At 42.6% G+C, this 23,226-nt stretch overlaps 1 protein-coding gene across 2 annotated transcripts in view; it reads right to left on the reverse strand.

Annotated features, from left to right (window-relative positions):
* The window catches only part of DCLK3 (doublecortin like kinase 3), a 70,127-nt gene that overhangs the window by 45,630 nt on the left and 1,271 nt on the right, over positions 1 to 23,226 (reverse strand). The window lies entirely within an intron of this gene.

Consider the following 23,226-nt stretch of genomic DNA (forward strand, 5'->3'; position numbering starts at 1 on the left):
CTTTGAACTGAGCCTCGCCCACGTTCTCCGTAGGTAGCAGACCAAAGTCGTCCCCAGCACCGCCGGCACTCCGCGCCCCTCCCGGCAGTCAGAGTGCAGACTCTGACTTCCCATTCCCGCCACTCTCACGCGGACTCCAAGTGCCGCAGTTGCCCTACATCCTCGTTGCCAGATTCAGAGACCTGCTCATGCTCTGGTCCATACTCGCAGCCTCAAAGACAGACGGGCTGTAACTCATCCCTCTAGCCTCGTGTCTTCCTGGTACCAGTTAAAGGCTGCTCAATGCCCCTTACATCGTTATACCCCTATACCCTTCCCCAGCACCACACGCCTGACCCTCATATTTGCAGATCCCCCAGGTCTGCAGTCACAGTCCAGGCTGGGTGGGGTGGGGTGGGGTGGAGGATGACAGCATATCCTCAGCTGGCTCCCCTAGACCCGTCCTGGGAAAGATAATGAATGCATTGGGGAAACCACGCCCATCCCTCCCCATGGCCGCTGACATGATTATAGATAGCACTAGTCTGGATTTTGCCTCAATTTATCAAGTCACAGAATGGCTTTGCCCAACGTTGGTGTTCTGTGAAATTGTTCCTATTCCACAGAACCCCACGGCTGAGCTGATCGTGCCAGGTCAGCTGCCAGACGGCAGGGTCTTTCTCACACCTGTGGAAAGTCTGAAAAAAGACTGCTCAGTGTGGTTTCAGCTGATCAGGGGGTGACCTTAGCACCCAGTCCCTTTCCAGGCTTCCCCGTGACCACTTTCAACATATTGTCTTTTCTCCACACACTTGTCACCTCAGGGTCGCAAAATGGCTGCAGCAGCCTCACGAAGTCACTCTGTAAAAAGGAACTTCTGTTTCTAGCTGGTTCTGCACAACCCAAAGTGATCATCGAGGACCATTTTCCGTCATCCATTATACCAACAGTGAACAAAATGACAAATGACTTGCCTCCAAGTCACTCGACTTCTGGTGGGGGGAGGCAGAAAACGAAATAATCGAGTATGGTGATAAATGGAATGGAAGGAAATGAAGCAAGGAGAGGGGAATACAGGAGCGCTGTTATTTTGAGCTGTGTGGTCAGGAAGAGCCTCGCTAGCAAAGTGACACTGAGCAAAAGCCTGAAGAAAGAGTCTGCAGTGGGCCCTCTTAGCCACGGTTTCGCTGTCCGTGGTTTCAGTTACCCGCGGTCGACCACGGTCCAAACATATTAAATCGAAAAAACAGAGTTTGGTACCACCCATAGTTGAAAGCTCCCACTGGGAGGTCTTGGAACATATACCCCATGGATAAGGGGGACAACTGTATCTGGAAATTTCTGCGGGGGTAAGCGCCTCTCAGCTACCTAAGCACTTTCTTTTCAGAAGCCTTTACAGCCACTCTTCTTGGACCTATCATTTATATTTTAGGAGTAAATAAAACTTAAATAAACTGACTTTTAGAAAAAGGTTTGACTTTTGTGGAGGAGCAATCAGATCACTTGTATTATCTTTCTTGCAAAAGCAGCAGTCCAGCAGTGTTTAATTACTGGCTAGATAATCATTTATATGTTAATTAACTATATACTTTAAACAAGTACAATGAACCCCTTAACTCAAGTTATCAGATTATGTCACAACGGTGAAGGAGGAACATGATATATCTGGGTGAACACTGAGTAGTTGCCTACTCAATACTTATTCTCTCTTTCTGTCATGGTAACAGACTCCAACATTTAGCTGAGCACACTGCAACCTGGAAAAAAGGATCAATTTCCTAGCCTCCCTTGTAGCCAGGAATGAAAAGTTTCTGGCTGATGAAATAGAATTGTGTGGGAGTTTCAGATGGGCTTCTTCAAGATGTGAATGCTGTTAATAAGTACATTCTTTTGTCCTTCTCAACCCCCTTCTCTGGTCTGGGATTTCAGACATAATGTCTGTAGTAAGTTGGATTATTACTTTTAACTCTTCGCTCCATCTCTTAGTAGTATTAGATAACCACCCTTTATAATACATGGAGTTTACTTCCCTGACCTCGACTTTAGACTTACTGATTTTGAAGCCAATGGAATATTATTGAACATGATGTGAACAGAAGCTTGGAATACAGTGCAGTTTGGTTTGCCCTTTTTTGCTTCTGCCAATGTCGCAGCTGGCTGCCAGTCCAGGGGAAAAAGTGGAGAAACATGAAGCAGACCTAAACTTCCACCAGCTGCTAAGTTCATATTAAGGGAAACATTGAGCACACACATTTGCAATCGTTTAAATGTGAAACAGAAGAAAGAAAAAGAACGTCATGCTTATAGCGAATGACGTAACTAGCAACTCATTTAGCTTAGCGGAAGAGAATGGAACAATAAATAGCCCTGGTGGTCTGGTCAAGGTGTCAGAGCTATTTTGGTTGCAAAGCCAGCAGAATTTCACTCAAGTAGCTCAAGTTAAGTGACAGGGACCACAGCATATTTTAAGACTATCTGAAGTATCTCACAGACATCCGAAATCAAATTGGCCACCACCTCATAACCTGACTCGTGGATGTGTTCCCCACAATTGCTACATCTCAGAATTCGGTTTCTCCAGAGAGAAAAAACATACCCAGAACTGTTTATTTCTTCTGACCAAGGCATTTAAACCACCGGTCAGCCATTGGATTGGCCGCTTTGGGGTGTCTGTCCCTGCTTTACATAGCCATGGCTCTGCGGAAAAGAGGCTAGAGGAAGTAGAATAGATGTGGACGCCAGAGGGGTGGAATGACTGCCCCTCTGCATGGGACACTTTAAGTCAGGAAGAGAATTTACTTATGAAAAAAACTGACCGACATATCCAGGACACTGGGTAGGCTTTGTTGAGGAAGGAGCTAGAAGCATTTCCGAGAGGTCAAACCTGGGTGGGAGACCTCAGCGTTTTCAGGAAAGGCTTGGAGAAGAGACTAGATAAGGGGATGATGGAGCCTTCGAGAGAAATTTCGGGACTTCCCAGCATTACCCAGGGTGACTCCAGGTTAAGATCTGGGGAAAGGAGAAAAATTCAATATCTCATACAGATCACTCACTATTCTAGCAAATTTGCAAAGTGTTTTCCTCAGTGACACTTTACATTTCTTCCCATCATATTGCTAGAACATTTCTAGGTGTCTCCTCGCCCCCAGCTGTCACCACCTCCTTCCTTCCCTCCCCTGGTAAACCTGAGAGACAATTTCACATTCCCCATCTATACTCTCTCTTTTCCACCAGACTCCGCAGACCTGCTGCAGTCTCCTTTGTTTTTTATCTTTCTTCATTGCTGCTTTAACTGCATTGCTAACAACCTCTTATCTACCAAACTCAGTGAGCACAATTCGTTCCTTATTTTATTTCCTTTCACTGCAGTGTGTGATCGGTCTTGAAACTCTCTCCTCTCCTGACTTCTATGGAACCTGTTGCTTTTTAATCTAGACCCACATTCTTAAAGGAGACATTTTTACTTCTCTGTGGGTCTCTCATCCTCTAGTCAGTCTTTACATTGCTATTTCTTAGGGCTTTATTCTTGTCTTTGGTAATCTCTCCCTGGGTGATCTTATCTAATCTCTTAGTTTTAACTTCAGACCAATTTCATTTCATCCCTCTCAAAATCCTGCTCAGTCACCTACTAGATGAACCCTCATAGACACCCTGTAGGTACCTTTTATAACATCCAAAACAAAACTCATCATCTTTCCCCCAGAATCTGCCTCTCCTACTGGATTCTTAGTCTTATTTAATTCAGTCATCCAAGCCATAAATCCAGAAATTAATGTCAACTTCACATCCAGTCTCCAAATCCTCTGCTCTCTCCTCTTTCTCCTCCCCTCTGCTTGTCATTGTCTTATTAGCGCTCCATCTTGACCATCCCAAGCATCTCCTTCCCTATACTGCTACATTCTTTCCATTCTTATTCCCAGGTCATGAGCCTTATTGGAGACAAGGAAATCATCCTCAATATTGCTCTCTATGATTGCATGGAAATCTGCCACTGGCTCTGTGTACTCTGAGGGTTAACATCTAAATGCCTAAAGATGATCTTCAAGGCCTTTCTACTTCTGGTTTTGTCTACCTATCAACCCTCATTCCCTGCTATCCCCATCATGGATACTCAGGGCTCCAGCTAGTACAAATTCTTTGCTTTCTCTTAGCTACTATCTCTTTCCATACACTGCTCCATCTGCCCCTGTGCAGACCTGACTCAAGCATTACCTCCTCACAGTAAGTAAACTGCCAAGCCATGATTCGAGCTCTGATTATTTGGTGCTCTCTACCTGCAGAAAGAAAGGAAAGTAGGGCGTTTGAATTACTGCATCTTGGCCAATCTGATCTCTTCCCAGTGCTGACAACTGACCCAGCCATTCTGTTCAGCCAGTGATTTTTATCTACCTTGAAGTCAACCCAAATGCCTCGATCTGGTGTGAAAGACTTATCAAGGTTGACCTGAGTTCACACTAGTGAAAGGTTTCAAAAAGCAAGACGTCAAAACCATTGCCTAAGATAAAATACAAGACTTCCTGTGGCTGTCCTTGATGCATGTAATCTATCTTCTCATTCTAGTTCAGATAACTATGTGTCAGCTGTGCGTAGACATGATGTAAGGAATATATCAAAATATGTTACTACTTTTTCTGGATACAAGCTCTTGTTTTTAAAAGAATCCATTTAGTTCTAATGTCTGCTAAAATTGCCATCTGGGCCCTCCTGATGCCCAAGAATATGGCACTCAGTGCTGTAAAACCAAGATGCAAATAATGCTTTCTGTATTATAGCAATAAATACAAACTTTTATGCAAAACTACTAACCAACTTTCAAGCATGGAATAGTAATACAAGGAAAGTCCAAGACGTTCTCAAGTCCTTACAATATAGTTGTAGATTCAGGGCACGATTTCGAGTATTATAAGATACTATGTTACTTTTAAAACTTAAGCAGAGTATCTCAAAATACCGCCTCTAATTAGATATGATAGCTCGAAAACTACACTGCTCCAAACTCTGAGAAAGCTAGACTGTAGTACAAATATATGTGTAATCTCTATTGAATTACCAAACTTCCCTTTAAAAAATAAGAGATAAGTTTTCAGAATAAGACATGTAGGCACACAAAGTTAAAAACGTACAGATGCACATGTGCATTTGTAAAATGTGTATGTGTGGTTCATGCCTATGTATAGGGCACACTGATGCTGAGAATGCTATAAAGAAATTCCTAAATTAGGGGCTCAAAATTCTCTTACATTTAAAAATAAATTTATGAACAATTCAGTTAGTCTTCGATAAAATCTTCTTGTTCATCTCAATATTAATGACAGGATAGCAGTAACCTCAGATATGGCTGCTGTCCTCAAAGTTAAACAGAGAGACAGTAGACAGACCGCTCCTGGTTCTAGTATTTAGCTGAAGTTTGCTGCTCAAGGACAGGGGTCTGTAAACTACATGGACCTCACAGACAAAGCCGGCCCACTGCCAATTTGTGTAAATAAAGTTTTATTAGAATATAGCCACATCTATCATTTTCATATCGTCTATGCTACTTTTGAAAAGTTGTGAAAGAGACTAAATACTCCACAAAGACAAAAATATTTATCATCTGGTCCTTTACAGAAAAAGTTTGCGGACCCCTGCCATTACGTCAGCATATTTCTGTGTTCTGTCTTTGGATGCCGTGGAGAAGAAAGAGCAAGCCACCAACACCTACGTATTTATGTGTTTAATCAGGATGAGATATTTTCAGGAAAAAAAAAATTAATATTCCTCATTCTCAGGTTCAAAACAGTCAATTTGTTTTAATGGAACCCTTTCATTGTCTAACCCACTCGGTAGATTTAATCCCCTCTCTGGACATGCTCAAAATCTCTACCAAGCAGAGAAGCCCAGTGCGAGAGGAAAGCCGAGCATTTCCAAACTATCTTTCGGGAGCTACCACAAAGGGTCATTCTTGCCATCTTTCTGAGGCTGTCTTCTGTTTTTAAACACTTGAAAAAGCTAAGAGTTGGAGAGCTTAAGAAAAGCCCAAAGTCACACAGCCTAATAAGTTGCAGAGGCAAAACTGGAATTCGGGTCTGTCTTCCTTCTACCCTATCTTGCTGCTTGATCGATTTCTTCATATATTCATTCAATAAATAATTATCGAGCACTTTAGGGGAATCTGTTCAGTCACTATGCCAGGCACCGAGGACACAAAGATCATCCAAAACTGAAGAAAAAAATGACGCTAGGGGAAGAAGATATATTTTAAATAAGATCGATGTGGTCCTCCACCTCAGAATCCCCTCGATCCATAACCTAACTAAGGAAAATTAAGAGTAACCATATCCTATGAAATATAGTTTCATGGTTTTATTTTTCTAAAAGATGCAGCGTTGACTAATTAGACTGTAACGCTGAACTATACGCATGATGTGGGGCTATTGATATAGTGTGATGGAAGTTTCCAGCCTCATGAAATTCAAAGCAATTTTTCAAACCAGTTCAGTCTAGATTCCCTTTGAATTTCTCTTAACTGCCATACCAGAGTTAATTCAGGTGCCCTGTTGGCGTGGAACCCACTAGACTGTGATGAGTTAGTTACACACAGTCACCGTGCTGTACTCTCTAATGATAGAAGTTATTTCAGCTTAGATTTGGATAATGCACTGCAAAATATAATCCAACTCTTTTTTATTACAGTATAGACGACATACAATATTATATTAGTTCCAGGAGTACAACCTAGTGATTCTACATTTCTATACTTCACAATGTGATCACCACACTAAGTTTAGTAACCACCTGTTTCTGTATAAAATTATTACTATATTATTGACTATATTCGCTATGCCGCACATTACCTCCCTATGACTTAGTTATTTTACAACTAGGAGTTTCTATAATTCAGGTCTTGACATCTGAATAGCACATATATGAGGGAGAAGCATTCAGTGATTTTCATACTCCAGGAGAAGAAACTGGTTTGGCAAGCTGTGTGGTATACTGGAAAACAAGCTTTGGGATCAGGGCCACTGGAGCCCCAGCCACGTCTGAAGCAATAATAATAATAATAATAATAATAATAATAATATTTTTACAGTTAAGGGTCCACTCCCACAGACGGACCCACGTACAGCTCTGACAGAGAACAGTCAGTGGGCAACGGCAGAGTCCCCCTGGGGCTGGCATCATGTCAAAGGAGCCAGTGAAAAAGCAGGACATGATTAAACCGCAGTGACTCAGTGTCACATCTGCCTGGTCAGGATGATGTGAGAAGAAACGGACAACAAAAACAACTCTGCTCTTCCCACACTCGTGCATGATCACAGTCAAGAAGTGTGCTTACATCAAATTATGAAGATGAGGATGAGATTCTAAAGAAGTTTTTTTCACATCACTGATAAAGTCAAAAAGACCTATTCTATGATTCCAAATGGCAAGTGTCAGTGACATATTCAATATCTCAGAGAGGTTGAGATTATAACCCCAAAGCTAATATATCACGATTGTAAACATTATCAAAACTAAGACCTCAGAATTTCATAGGGGGACTGAGCTGTGGTACAAATGACCCTATCACTGGGTCAGATTTTTTCCCAAGACTGTTTTCTTTATTCATCAGAGAAATAAGTCAATGTCATATTATTGAGCATGTTTAAAAGCTACATTCAAACAGTGTACCAGACCATGAAGAAATTCTTTCCTGGGCCAAGTCAACCTAGTGCAGAACAGGAATGCAGGTAGCGTTCTCTTCCAAGTTCAAACATTCACCTCCTGGGGCTCTAAGTGCAGTAGAACTGTCAGCCTAACAGACTTCAAGTGTTCAGTAAGAAATTTCTCCATAATTTCTGGCTGACAGTCCAATTCTTATATCTAAGAGCTCTCTTATATCAACAGAGCTATCAGACACATGCTGATCTCCTGAGTGCCTACAATTGTGATTTAGCAGAAATAAGGAGTTCGACAGGAAAACAGCTAGAGGGAGAGTGAGCCTGACCTATTGTTCAAGCTAGCTCATATAGAAACCCTAGTGGAAAAAAAAAAAAATACTCTTCTCCTATATGATCTGCAACTACTGTTGTTAGTCCTGACATTTTAATGTCATGCTTTGTAATATTTGAAAATTGTGATGGTTTTTTGAAACTACAGTTGTAAATGGTGCAATCTAAACCCTCAAGAGTGGTCTAAATTTCAAAAGAATAAGTTCCTAAATAAGCATGTTAGAAACAAAAAACAACAGCGGCACAGCTACTTTGGCAACACGAAAGCAAGGCAGTCACGGCTGGGTCTGGATATCCATTGTCTTTTGTATATAGTCCTTGTCTTTGTCTTTTACGCTTGCACAGAACCTTCCTGGTTTGAAATTTCAAGAATTTCGCAAGTGTTCCATGAATCTTTAGACCATCCCACTGAGAGTGGGCGGAGAACATGAGACCCAGAGAAATGAAACAGCCTTTTCTGTGTCAGAAGAGAGAATGAGGATGAAAAAAAAAAAACGCCCTAACTTTGTCCTGGTTCACTTTTAATCATATTTCTTGCAGCATTTTAGCAACAAGAAAATGGGACAAAATTATCCTTCAAATTATTCCTAAGTTTCAGAGAAGGTAGAAATATAGATTTTTTTTTAAAAGCTATTTTCAGGAATGCATTTAAAAAGCATAATTATCTAACAAAGCAAAACTGATAATTATATAATTCCACAGCGCTTGGCAACACGATAACTTTTGTTTAACAGAATGGGTGGGATTCATTTGACTCCTTCACATCTACAGAACCTTGTGCCTCAGAGCTTAGAGATCTCTACTGCAGAACGAGGTTATCATCGATCAAACGTCTTGCAGGAACAGGCAGTATTTATCACGGTCTTTAGGAAAACAGAACTTGGATAGTGCAAATGGAAATTGCTGGTAATGAAAACAATCTAGAGAATGTCTTCTCTGGGGGAAAAAAATGGAAGCAAATGATACACAGTGACAGAAAACTTGGTTCCCAAAAAATGACACCTCTACATCTTGAACTTTAAGAAGGTGTCACCTTGGTTCTTAGAACCTCAGTAACAGAGCATCTATAATGTACTAAGCTCTGTGTGGCTAGCTTTACATGAATTGTCTTATTTACTCCTTACAACAACCAATGTGTGGAAACTGTTATGCCCATTTTAAAAATGAATCAGTTGAAGCGACTCTCCAAGAGGCCACATGGTGATAAATCCAGCAATGAGAGATGAACGAAAAAGTTGTAATAAAAAAACTTATGGAAAACACTTAAACCATTCCAATACAAAGTCAATGCTAAACAACCATCTAAAATATAGACTCGAAACAATAATTACTAGTGAGAATGTAGTGAATGTTAGAAACCATGAAATATGTTTAATCTGTCTCAATAACTGGTTTTCACAGTAAGAACACATCATTGGATGTGTTTTTGCTACGAATAAGTGAGTATTTATTTTTAAATCAGAGTATATTTCCCTCTTTCCTTTATTATGTGTGGAAATATTACTTACCTGATTCATAGTCATTTTACTGTGAGCATAGATTTAAGGAAACTGTTCACCAGAAACTACATGTTTGATTTGTGAGTCTACTCTTGAGCTATCGGCAGTCCGATTTCCAATCTAAATGCAGAAAACAGTAAAGGAATCAAGTTCAAGTTTATACTCAGCTTAGGGACCCCAAAGGGATCTGCCTATAGATTTCTACATGCAATTCCCAGACCTTAAGAAAAGGGACTCGGGGAAATAGTAATGGTACTGGAATGCAAAATGTGAAAGTAAGAAATTTCTTTTAAAGCTGAAGAGTTTTCAGTTAATTCACCAGATTTCATAGCTCAGTTGTAAGGACTCAGAAGCAAGGCCATTCTCAGTCATGATTCTCATTTAAGTATTTCACAGAGCATGTTCCCATGCTTAGCTCATTTCATCCCCCAATAACAAGCCTGTAAGGCAGAGATGCTACCATCTTCATTTTACATGTTAGAAAAATAATCAGACACTCCAAGAAGTTAAGTGACTTACTCAAGATTATCCTGCTAAATCATTATGAGCCTGGAAGTCAATGTCAAGGCCTTTGACTGCAAAGACTGTATTTCTTTCCCTATATCAGTGATTCTTGAACTTATAAAAATTAGAGATTTCGATTTACCAGGTATGTGGTGGGGTCTGAGATTCTGCATTTCTACCTCATAGGCGATGCCCAGGCTGCTGATCGGTGGATCTCATGTTGAAGAAAAAGACCCTCCAGTCACCCTCAGTGTCAGAACTTTCTTATCACTTTCACATGAGAAGTTTGGTGAGGGTACCAAGATGTAGGAGAGGAGCCTCTTATATATGATAGTGATTTCCAAACTAGTTGTGTGTGTGTGTGTGTGTGTGTTTGTGTGTTTAGCAGAACCCTCTTTTCAACTGAAATCCTACATGAAACCTTAATGTGTAAGACCAACAACAGTAGAATGTTCTTTGTGAAGGTTTATTTTACATATTCACATTTATAACATATTCATGTTAAACAATGAGCACAATGAGACTGTTCTGATAACAACATTTTGAAATGAGAGCTTATGGAAGATTAAGTATTATGTAAGAATTGTGTATTATGTAAGTCCCAGTATCTAGAAGATAAAGTATCCCTGTATACAGAAGGCGAAGAAACCCAGAAGTCTCTTGAGTGTTAAAAAGATATGGGGAATTATTCAACTGCAGGTGCTATCAAAGCAGTGAGAATAAAACAATGGAACAGCAGACAGAATCTTTTTGCTCAATGCTGGCGAACATGTGGTGAGATGGACACTCACAAACATTGCTTTTATCACGGTATAATTTTTGAAAAGTGATTAGCTTTGAGATTCTATAAAAAATATTCGCATTCTTTTTCTCGGTAATTTCCTTTCTAAGATTCTGCCCTAGGGAAGTACTCTTAGACACAGAAAGATAAAAGAAATCAATATTCACCAAGTGTCTGCTAGACATTATGCTGGAGGCTTCGCTCCCTGAAAAACTACGTGTTGGATATGAAATAGATACTCTTCATTGCGTTTTATACAATGTCTAAGTAACTTATCTAATATCACACATGCAGACATTCCAGGCCAGCTTTAACTACCTCTGAAAACCATATCGTGACTTCGAAATTTCTTGATTGTCAAGAACTTGTACTCAGAAGGACCATTGCTCCCCTCCCATCTCCATCTTTCTTCCCTCTTACCTAGACTCACGATGGCTATGAGAAGCTGAATGGGAATTTGAGGTTTCAAGAGACACAACTTAAGCCCTCAGCTGGAGGATATTGATTAGATGGAAAACAAATGTCACCAGGTGAAATTTGGCTCTCTTTACATTTGGAAAATTCTTAGAGGAAAACATCTGGGCCAAACAGGAAATTCTGAGAGAAACTCAAGAGTGCAAGTGTGGGCGCTCATTGTAACATTCCCAATTTCAGTAAACAAGCCCATCTTTGCCTGTGTTAGAAACGGATGTCATAGCATCATGGGAATTACCCTTAAGAAACCATCTCACTGGGAAAAAATGTGTCCCAGAGACATGAAAATGCTGCTGCTCTGTTAATAGACACCAAGGACTCCTATGAGACCTAAATCATGGAACATTCCACATGACTCAGGAACATTTCAGGGAACAGCTAATGACACTCCCAAGGGTCTTTCCTTTGCCTAGCCTACATGGGCCTGATGAGGTCGGTTAGGCTGGAGTGCTCTGGGCAGCCAGGTCAGGGGAAGAAGACACTCTCTCCAGGAGGGAGACTCCAGGAAAGATTCATAGACAGAGCTGGCATGCCACATTCTCCATTCCAACATGGATTCTGTGAACAAGACACCGCATGATGATTGGCATCTGCCATACTGGTCATGGGATGGAGGTGTGAGGTGACTTAGATGCATACTTACCTTGTTGAAGCTAGGGATAGGGATAGCTAGGGTGCCCTAGCTAAGATGAGTCTTTATGCCTTCAAAGGAAATGGACATTTTTGGCTTGCCCAAAGGAATAAAAAATATGAAAGAAAATGGTGGCCATGGATGGCTGTAGCTTGTTCCAGCTTCTGCCAGGAATCAGGCTGCCAGCCTCTCCTCCCTCATCTGCCTCACATCCCCTCACTGCTCCTCAGGCAGCAAGAAGCGCTCTCAGACCTGCCAACTTTGGGGCCGGGGCTTTCTCGGTGTGAATGCACTTAAGATCCTGGGTAATCCTTTGGATTCCCACAGGATTTGAATCCTTTCTGAAATCTGAATGAAGATGAGCCACAGAGAGAGCAAGTCATTAGAACATCTTTTGAAACACTTTATCCCACAGGCCAGGCAAGCAGTCTCTAAAGGTCTCTGCATTGCTGAGAATTCTGTCACCACAAGTGTAATATTTATCTAGGTCTTTGTGTTGTTTCATTTCTGAGTCATCTGCAAATAAAACATTTGGAAACCCTAGAGAATAAGAAAGAAAAGTCAAATAAAAAATGAATAATAAAAGGGTCATATTCAATTACCATATGTAATTGAATTGTGTTTCTTTTTGAAACACACAACTGAAAGGTGTGTTTCTTTTTTCCAATTAAAATTTTCTTCTTCACTCCTTGGAAAGAAACAAAAAAAAAAATCATTTAAAAAAATGTACATAATGATAGCAACCTAAATGCAGAATAGAAAGGGATGGTGGGTTCACCAGAAACTTTAAAGCTATAATTTTTATGCCTCCTTCCCTCAGATCCTGTATCTACCTCATCTCCAAGTCTTGTCAATTTTACCTCTAAAATGGCTCTCAAATCCGTCTACATCTCAACTACCTTAGACCAAGCTTTAATTGCATCCTGCCTAGATCACTCAGATCCCTACTTAGAATCTCCTAACTCAGATCCCTACTTAGAATCTTGCTCTTCACCCACCTATTTATTCCACACCAGAAGGTGGAGAGGATTTCTTAGAATGCAAATATGGTTGTGTCATGCTCTTGCATAAAAGTCTTCAATGGCTGATAAACATTTGAAGATGCTCCCCTGTTTACTCATTCAGAAAATGCAAAATAAAAACAATGAGATATTACAAAACAACCAGAAAAGCTAAAATTTAAAACGTGCAAAATACCAAGTATAGATGAGTATATAGAGAGACTGAAACTCTCATACTTTGCTAGGGAGAATGTAAAATAATGCCATCATTTTGGAAAACAGCATTACAGTATATACTATAGCTGACCTTGACCATACATCCAAGCTCTGACCCTGCAATTATACCGTAGTGTATATATAGCCAATGGAAATACATATTTATCTAGACATTCACAAATTTTCTTCACAGCACTATTCATAACAGCCAAGAACTAGAAACTTCCCAAATGCTCATCCACATTATAACGGATAAAACAATTGTAGTATAGTCATGTAATGAGAATGAACAATCTCCAGGTACAAAAACAGATGACTCTCATAGACAATATTCTGAGGGAAAGAAGCCAGATACCAGAATACATACTGTATAATTCTATTTATGTAATATACAAAACCAGGCAAACATACATGTTGTTGAAAGTCAAGATAATGCTTACTTTTGGAAGGAGAGGTTCAGAATCAAGGCAGGTGCGAGGGGAGTCTTTTTTGGTTTTTGGTAACATTCTGTTTTCTCATCTGGGTGCTGATTATATGGATATTCGGTTTGTGAAAACTTCAGCAAGCTATGTACTTATGTGCACTTTTCCATGTGTGTTTATAGTTAAATAAAAATTATTTAAATTACTTAATGACTTTCCAATAAGAGAAAATCCAAAATCCTTGGCATGGGCTACAAAATCATAAGTTATCCAGCACCTGCTCACTTCTCCATTCTTCTTTTGAATCGCTCACCCCTTTGTAACTCCAGCCACACCGACCTTGAATCAGTTCCTTGATTATACCACATTTCTTCCCACTTCATCACTGTCATCATCATCATCATCACCATCATTGTTATCATCATCACCATCAATGTCCAGCACTTACTATATACCAGGCATTATTCTAAGTACTATATATATATATATATATATATATATATATATACAAACTCACTCAATCCTAACAACGATCTGAGGAAACAGGTATTAGTACCATCCTTATTTTACCAATGAGGAACCGAAAGCACAGATAGGCTGATTAACTTGCCTAAACCCACACAGCTAGTTAGTGATGAAGTCTGAATTTGAACTCAGGCACTCCGGTCTCAGAGTCTATACTTTTTGCAAATAGGTTCGATCTTACTTGAAACACAGATTAACATATAATGTCACTGAGAAGGATTCTAAAACTCATGTCTGGATTCAGGGAGAACAGTGCCATAATTGATTAGCCATTTTTGCAATGGTGGCATCTATACTGTCTTTTTTACCGTTATATTATATAGTAAAAAGGACTCGTTCCTTAACCAGACTTTAGTCAGGCTCCTCTGACCCCTCCTTTCAACCAGACCTTGACATTGACCCTCATTCTGTCTTCCTTTTGCCTAACCCAGTTTAAACCAGGATCCTGCAAGGCAGTTTAGTAAGAATCCCTCCGCCTTGATGTCCGACCCCGCTTGCTGACTGATCCAGTCCTTTGTCCCCCGCTTCTGATGTATAAGTTCTTGACCTCCCTCCAGCATAAATCCTGTTAAATCAGGTGAGCAAGAATCGCTCCAGCCTTCATGCCTCCTCTTTGTACTTTTCCATCCACTGACCCCTTTCTGTTCATTGGCCATAAAACCTCACTTTCCTTGTCGTATTCCCATTTGAACCTGATCTCTCTCCCCTATTGCAGTACCCCTACTGCAATAGTGTTAAATAGTCTTCCTCACCATTTTAACAAGCATCAAAATATTTTTTTTTCCTTAACGATAATCTCTAGGGCAATTTTTCAACAAGTGCAAATGGTGAGGGTCTTTAAGACAGAAGGATTAGCACATAGGAGGAAAGAGAGGTGGTGTGGATGGGAGGGCTACAGTGAAAGCCCGACAAGGAAAAGCCTGTTACAGGCATTTTATTTGAGCTGAGAATCCAGAGGCCCGATAAACGGGCGTGAGATTTATTTCAGAAAAATTGCCTTGGTCGTTATATAAGGGAGAGAGAGGTTAGACTTGAAGGAACAGAGGTGATATGCAAGGCAAGGGCTAAGGGGCCCCACCCAAGAGACTGGGACTAGGAAAAGACACATCGAAGACACTGTGAGGCTGAACTCACTAAGGACTTGATGACAGATTATGCAGAATGCAAGTGTCAATCACGGCTTTCCAGAAAAGATCATCAGAATAACCTAATGAGCAAGCGAAACCACTGTAACTAAACTTACAGCAAACAAGGGAGACTGCCACCTTGGTCTCTTCTTAGTAGTGTCTCAGCAGGTGATCAGGGCCAGATATTTATGCGGTATGAGTCTGGGATCAAGTGGTTTAAGACAGATCTTCCAGACCAGGAACTAATTAGGACTGAGAAAAGTTTGTAACATTTGTAAAGTCAAATACAAATGTTTAAAAAGAGGTTTAATTCTCCCTGCTAAAAGTGAGGAAAGAGACTTCTCCCCTCCTCTTCTTTTTTCTTCAGAAGTTCTCTTTCTATTCATTTTAAATGTACATATATCCTTATAGAGATTAAATAAGCCTCTTGCCGGTCCCAAAACTTAGGCGTGTTTCCTCACAAACCTGGGATCCATCTTTTTGAAATGCAAATATCAGGGGAGGTAGCGCTCCTGCCTCCCAAAGCCTGTGGGAGGGAAGAGCCTACTTTCCGTGGGCATCTTGCTCCAATTTGCAAAACAATCCTCTGTCACAAATATTTGAGAAGTTTTTTTCTCCTCCAGTAAAGCCAACACAAAAAGTCTCCCTAAATACCATGCTGGTTAGGACAACTTTATGTAACAAAAGACGCTGTCAAGTCTCCTGACTTGAAGAATAGTTGTCGTCTATCTTGAAAACATGTATGTAATAGCTAAAAAAAGATGAGATTTCTGTCTTTGCAATCACTTAGCTGATTGCCTGTGCTGGTTTATTCATCCCCATTCTGCTTGTATGATAATGAAAGTGATTTTTTTTTCTCTACTACCTTTGTGAAGAGGACTCTGGGTCAAAATATTTTATTTTTTATCTATTTCTCCAACACATTAGTTTAGGAGTGGTGGTATATGGGAGCAAAGAAAAATATCTTGCTTCTCTACCCATCCTAGGTTCTCCCCCAGGGCCCTGTAAATTAGACTGACAAAAGACAAATTAAAAGAGAAAAAATAAACAGATGTGTATTTCCAGGTGCAACTCTCATACACATGGGAGCACTCAGTGATGAGCAGCCCAAAGGGATGGTTAGAATTTGGGCTTGCATGGCACCTTAAAAAAAAAAAAAATGATAAATTTTTAGAGAGGTGAAAAAAAAAAAAACAAAGAAAAAGGACGTTGAGCTTCTAGGGGCAGCAAATTGTGGAAAGGCAAACATATGGAGAAACTATTAGTAAATAAGAGCTAGTGAGGTTTGTTATGTCGATTCCTTTGGTGTTCCGTCTGGGCTGATGGGGTCTAGGGCTGTCTCCATTGATTAATTTTTGTCCTTTCTGGAAAAAAAGAGAAGAAGAACACCTTTACAAATTTAGGTCCTGCTTTTAGGCAAATAGGAGGAAGGCAGAGAACTTTTTTTGGTATCTACTTCTGCTCAGTTGCCTTCAGCTCAAAATAATCCTTATGCCAAAGCAATATATTTTAAGGTGGCATATTCTGCTACCCCTCAGTGGACACAGCATGACGAAAGTCTTAAAGTAGATCTTGATAAGTAAGCAGTTGCTTTACAAGTGAGTGGTTTGCCCAGGTGAACAACATATTGTCCTGAGAAGGGAGCTATTTGCCCAAATGAGAAGACCAAACAAACTGGGTAACAGAATTCCCTGGAGGAAACAATGAGGTTGTTATTTACCAGTTCGCAGCCTTAATTCCTAGGCAAGAATTTGCTGGAATGAACAGGTGATCCCAGTTCTCAGTCCTGACAGCTAAGCTGTGTGGATGCAGGTGGTCTCAGTTGTCACAAGGAAGCACAAGAAGACGTGAGCTTTCAGCCCAGGTGGATGGTTATTCTGGCAACCAAATCTGGGTCTGGACTGTGAAAATTCACGTGGCGCCAGGAATTAAGGCAGGTGATGACCTTGAATTTGGAGGTGTTGTCTGAAGTGGCTGGCTCTAAGCCACCCAGGTAGGGCCCAGTGGGCAGCAGGTATTTATTGCTGAGAGCTGAGATTTTGCTTTGGGTGATCTGTAGTGTGGTGTTGGTGATTGCTGTCAAGCCATGGGATTGCTTGAGTGAAAAAATAGCAAAGACAAGGCTTCTATCTTCAGTTCTCAGCAGCTATTTAAGCTGTGGATCCGCTAGATCTCAGCTAGAGCCAGCTTTTCAGCTAAACCCAAATCGAGGGGCATTCTACAAAGTCACTGGCCTATATAATCTTCAAAAGTATCAAGTTTATAATGTCAGGAAAAGACAGGAGCTTTCCAGGTTAAATGAGACTTAAAAATATATATATATATATAACTAAAAAGATAAAACTAATTGAAAGGCATGATTCTGAACTAAATTCTTTGGAACATTATTGCAATATTTGGTGATTTGAATGAGATCTGAGAATCGAATAGTAGTAATATATCAATTTAATTTCTAATTTTGATAGATGTGTCATGGTCATGTAGGAAAATCTCCTCATTTGAGGCAAATACACACAAAATATTTGGAAGATGATGGGCAGTATGTCAGCAACTTACTTTCGAATGAGTCAGGAAAACAAATTCTTTATAGCTGTTGCAACTGTTCTGTAAGTTTGAGATTGTTCCAAATAAAAGGCATTAAACACAAGATCAGAGGGAAGAAGGCTAAGAGAGGAAAAAATCTCAGCATGCTGATTTACAAAACTCTCAGCAGGAGGGGACATAACTGGGAATTTTAGAACAGTAAGCTCTGTGAACAGCCAACACAGAACTGTTTGCCGTAAATGTCAACTGCTACAGTTGTGACCTTGTGCCTAGCAGCCACCATCCCCTGGCCAGTCTAGACTCCCTGCCTTACCTGGGATGCATTCTCCAGCTCTACCTCCTCTTCCTCTTTCTTCCTGCATAGGACATCCCATTTTGAAGCCTTGACCACCCGAACTCGCCCCAACTTGGGAAAGGAGAGAGGAGCATGTAGACAGGCTCCAGGACGCCTGCCTCCCACCTCCACACCTCCCAGCACTCAAGAGCCTTATACTCTTATAACGTTTGTTCATTTATTCATTCAAGAAATATTTATTGGACAGGTACCTAAGGACAGGCACTGCTTGAGATGCTAAAGATGCAGAGGTGAATAAAGTAAACAAAATTCCAACTCTCACAGAATTTACATTTCAATGGGAGAAGATGAACAATAAAGAAGAAAATGAATAAACAAGATAACATAATTGCGGCAAATCCTATAAGATGAACGAAGCAGAAAGCTGTGACAGGAAGTGACGAAGGAGCTAGGGAAGGCGAGCCTCTCAGTTGCTTCTGGCCTAGCATGGTCTTGGCAACAGAAGACTTTAGTCCTTATCCTCCAAGGGAAAAGAAGACAAGCACCTTGGGAAAGTGGGGGTGGATCCCTCTGTCATTTCAGCAAATTGTTGTCATCTGAGCCCCGTTGCCAGGCAACCCAGCCACGCCACTGGCAAACCTGGCAGAGAGCATTTGGAATCCAGGTAAACAAAGTCAATTTCTACTAAGCAAGAAAGCTCTCACCCAGAGCATCTTGGTGCCTCGATGGTCTTGCCTAATAGGTCCTTGAAGGAGAGAAAGGAAAGAACCACTGGGGAGGGGGCGGGGTCAGGGGTCCTACCTGGAAGAAGACAAGACTGGAAAATTTGTTTTAAAAGAACCATGTCAAAAGCAACAAAGCGTAGCACCAAACTAAGCAAACCTTGGCCAGAAAGATTGTTCTGTGTCTCTCTTGTTTGCCAAAATTTCTATTCATTTCCTTTACATAATTCTTTTTTTAAAAAAACAATGTTATCTATGTCATGAGATACTACTCTCCTGGTTTTCTTCGGTTCTCTGGCTCTAGGGCAAGTGTACTGTGTCTCTGAGAATGAACGCCTGATAGAGAGGATGAGGGTGTGTCAATTTAATTGGCTGCTTAAGGAGAATTTACCAGCCCCTAGCCAGGGCCTCAAAACTGAACCAAGGCAGTATTTTTAAAAACTATAATGCACAAGGTCGTAGTCCCTGTGGTCTTATGGCCTTGATCCTACAGGATCTGTACTAAGCAGCAGCCAGAGGCAGGAGTCCTGGGGACATTTGTTGAAACATTTATAGGCTATGAGTCTTTGTCGCTGCTGCCTGCGGTAATAGAAAGCAGTTGGAGGAACCCATAAACTAGCTTAAAAGCTTGGGAAGAAAAGATGGAGGAAAAAACAGAAAAGGGATGCATCAATTATTTTGGGGGATTGAAAGTCCACTGGGGGTGGGGGTGGGAGATACCAGTTACTATGGTAACATAACAAAAACTACCTCGAAACAACATTTATTTTGATTACAGGTCTACAGTTTGAATAGGGTTCATGTGTCTACTCCATGTGGCATCCGGTGGGGCAAGGGCTAGGAGCCAGAACCATCTGAAGGCTCGCTCACCCATGCAGCTAAGCAGTAGGTGCCAGGTGCTGGCTGAGACCTCAGCTGGGACTGCAGGCTACATGTGCTTCTCCACGTAAGGCAGCTTGGGCTTCCTTACAGCCTGATAGCGAGACTTTTCAAAAGAGAGAGCCCAGTGGAAGCCATGTCGCCTTTTATGACCTTGCCTTGGAAGTCACAGTTTTTCTTCTGCCATATTCTGTTTTTTAAGGAACTAACCAAATCCGGTCTAGTTCAAGGGAAAATAGACTCTCTCTCTCTCGATGAGGAGTGTCAAAGGACTGTCAGAGCAGGTGGGACTAGAATGACTGCTGCGCCAGTTTTTGGAAAAGACAATCTGCCACAGGGATGAGGGGAAGAAAAGTCGAAGACAATAGGGGAGCACAGAAGAGATGAGGTAGGAGGTGTCTCTTGGGTGAGAAAGTGAGTAGCAGCGTGATTAGGCTTGGCTGCCAAGAGCCTCAGAGAAGAAGCAAGAAATCGATGCCAAGACGGAGACTGAGCTTGGAGAGGGCGGTAGGCAGCAAGGAGCTTTCACGTCCTGTCTGATAGTTGTCGTCTTTCTTTGGGGGGCTCCTGTGCTGGGTGCTGCTTAGGACAAATGATGCCAAGGTGTGATGGGGTAACTTCTAGGTTTCACTGGAGTTGCAGGAAGGAGTCAGTGGTGCCTGATGCCGCATCTGGTCCAAGATGGGTGCACTGGCTCAGTCCCGGCTGGCGGGGGAGCTATCGTGGGCACGGTGGTGGCAGCAAATAACATCCCTCTCGGTTATGCTGTGCTAGTGAGGGGCGGAGCAGAGCACTGAGCATGGTGAGGGAAAGGCACGGGCAGGCAGCTGCAGCTCTCTGCCCCTCAGTCTCCGCATCTGCAGAGTGAACGCTGCCTTTCGAGGGCACCAGGGAGCTTAAACACAGTGCCGGCCATGAGACACTTGGTTCCAAATGTCGGTGAGTAGAGCACCAAACAGAGGTCACAATTGCTGTGCTTAAACAGCTCATGAGCATTCTTAAAAGAAAAGGAACTGAGGACCAATTTTTTAACCAGGAATAGATTGAGTCCCAGGTGTCAAAATCATCTGATGATATTAATTCCTGGGAGGATTTATGGGGAAAGCAATCAAGTTCGATAGGGGAGATGATCAGCTTCTTGAGTTGAGCCTGACAAAGCTCAGAGCCTCCTGCCTGCTGCCAGGACCTGCAGACGGAGGTTCCCAGAGAAACCAGCTCAACGTCACTGCAAGGGAGGTGCCTCTGTTTGAAGCTCAGACTGACACACAGCCCCAGATTTGGGCTGGAGAAAGGCCAGGAGCTTCGCTCTTCCCTCTCTGCATGGGTCTCTCTGCATTTTTCTCTGGTCTCCCCATGTCCTCTCTCAGAAGCGTGACGAAGGGTGTCCTGGCCTCTTGGCAAGCCTGTCTGTCGACTGGCAGGGCAGGGCAAGGCACCACAGTGGGACAGGGACAAAGGAGGCAGAGCTCAAACATTATGACAGTCTCAAATGCACCCACTCAAGCACACACTCTTGGCCCTGATTCTGTGTTAGCTGTAAACCAAAAATGTGTCTCTTCTATAGGGGAAAATGTGTCTGGAATAGCAATTGTCTGCACCTCTACACATGCAATTGTCTGCACCTCCACAAATTTGGGGGCTGCACATCTGGCCTGCCAAGCAGTAGGAGCTCAGCTCCCGGGCCTTCCCTTCCTTTCTCCCCATCCTTCGGCCCCTCAAGGCAGCCACCAGTTCACTTTTGAAGCCTGCAAACCTGGCTCAAAGGCACGAAAGATTGTTTTTGTCCAGTGGTCCCCTGGTTCTCTCGCTCCCTCCAAAACGTATGCCTAATTGAATTCGACACATGTTTGTTGAGCACCGACTCTGGGCCACGCCCCGGGCCTAACGCCAGGACCAGCGTCCGGACGCTCTCACTCTGCAGCAGCACTGTTCAGTCGAGCCTTCTGTGGCAGAGTTGATGTCTGTACCTGTGCTGTCCGCTGCGGAACCACGCCGTGGCTAGTGTAACCGAGGCACTGAATTTTCGATTATATTTCATTTTAAACTCGTTTTAATTTAAATCACCATCCGTGGCCGGTGACTGCTGTGTTGGAAAGTGTAGACTAGAAAAAGGCGGGCACATGCCCCAAAGCCCTAGGCCACCTCCTGCTCCGAAGTGCTGCACCAGAGGCCTGGAGACCATAACTGTGGGCTCAGAGTCCCCGCCCACCTCAAAAAAAGAGGTTGCTTTCCACATGGGAATTAGGGCAGGCTTCGTGGAGGTGGTAGAAGAAGAAGAAAGGAGGGAAAGTATTCCAACAGGGGTACCTGGGTGGGAAAAGGACTTTCAGGCAGAAACTAACAAAGGTGCAGAAGCCAGAAAGTGCCATATACAGACAAGGGACAGTTAGGAAAGAGGGAGGCTCAGGGGCAAAGGAGGAGAAGTGGGATGTGTGTCTGGACAAGTGGGCTGGTGGGGGCTTGACAGACAGGCTAGGCACCTGGGGTGTCCAGACGCCTCTGAGCCACAGAACAATATAGTCAATGTGAGCGTTAAGAAGCAGGAAGCATGGCTAAGACACACACGAGCGGCCCTGGGAGGTGGGTGCCGTGGTCCAAACGAGAGGGAATAAAGACCTGAGTCAGGATAGAAATAAGGGCTGAGGGAAAGGTGGGCGTGAGCTTGCCCTTCGATGCCCTTCCTAGCACCTCCGACTCTGTCGTGCATCTGTGGTACCCAGCTAAGTTTCGACTGATAAAAAGGGATCGAAGCATATAGTAAGTAGTTGCTCAATAATGTTTACAAGAGGATGGATGGCACCAAGCAATCTCTCAGGCTTGATGACTGATTAGAAATTAGCCATGGGGATAAAACAGGGTTAGAGGCTCATTTCCTTAATCCCCCGACAGTTACTCGGAGCCCGTGAGGGGCTGGCTTTCCATGAAGGCGCAGGGGATGCAGCAGTGACCAGCTCGGGTCCTGCCTCGGGGAGGTCAGTCTTGCTGAGGGAGATAACCAGCTGCTTCTGAGGCGTGTGGCTAAGAGGAGGATGACCCTTAATGAAAATCGAGTCATCGGGAAGCAAAGCCGGCCCAAGGGGCAGAGTTTAGTGCACCAGTGAGGCATCAGGGTGGAGAAGCCCAGCAGGCCTTGGGAAGAGGGGGGCTTGACTTTGAAGTCACGGGTGCACCAGGGGAACTGAGGCTGCAGGGCTGACAGAGCTGTCCAGGGAATAGGGTCAGACAAGACAGGAGGGAGGCGGAAGACAGAGCGCAAAGAACGGCCTTTATGCTCACTGCCCAGCCAGCCAGGTGAGCTCCACCAGCCCCCGAAACATTCTGGTCAACCAGATGACAGAAATCCTTCTGTCGCTTTTGTTCAACTAAAACTTCGCCATGATAGGCTCTGCTCTCAGCCATTTGACAACCGGGGCTAATGGCTTCAAGCAAACTCATTTTTCCTCAAGGGTTGCTCAGAAAAGCCGAAGCCTTTACCTGGGGCTGTGGGCTGTGTGTGTTCCCCCCCCCCCCCAAATTCATATGTTGACATCCCAAACCCCAGTACTCCAGATACCTCCTGTATTTGGAGGTAGAGCCTTTAAAGAGGTGATCAAGTTAAAATGAGGTCATTACGGTGGGCTCTGATCCAGTATGACTGGCGTCCTCATAAGAAGA

Source organism: Rousettus aegyptiacus, unplaced genomic scaffold (assembly GCF_014176215.1).
Source record: "Rousettus aegyptiacus isolate mRouAeg1 unplaced genomic scaffold, mRouAeg1.p scaffold_m13_p_4, whole genome shotgun sequence".
NCBI lineage: Eukaryota > Metazoa > Chordata > Mammalia > Chiroptera > Pteropodidae > Rousettus > Rousettus aegyptiacus.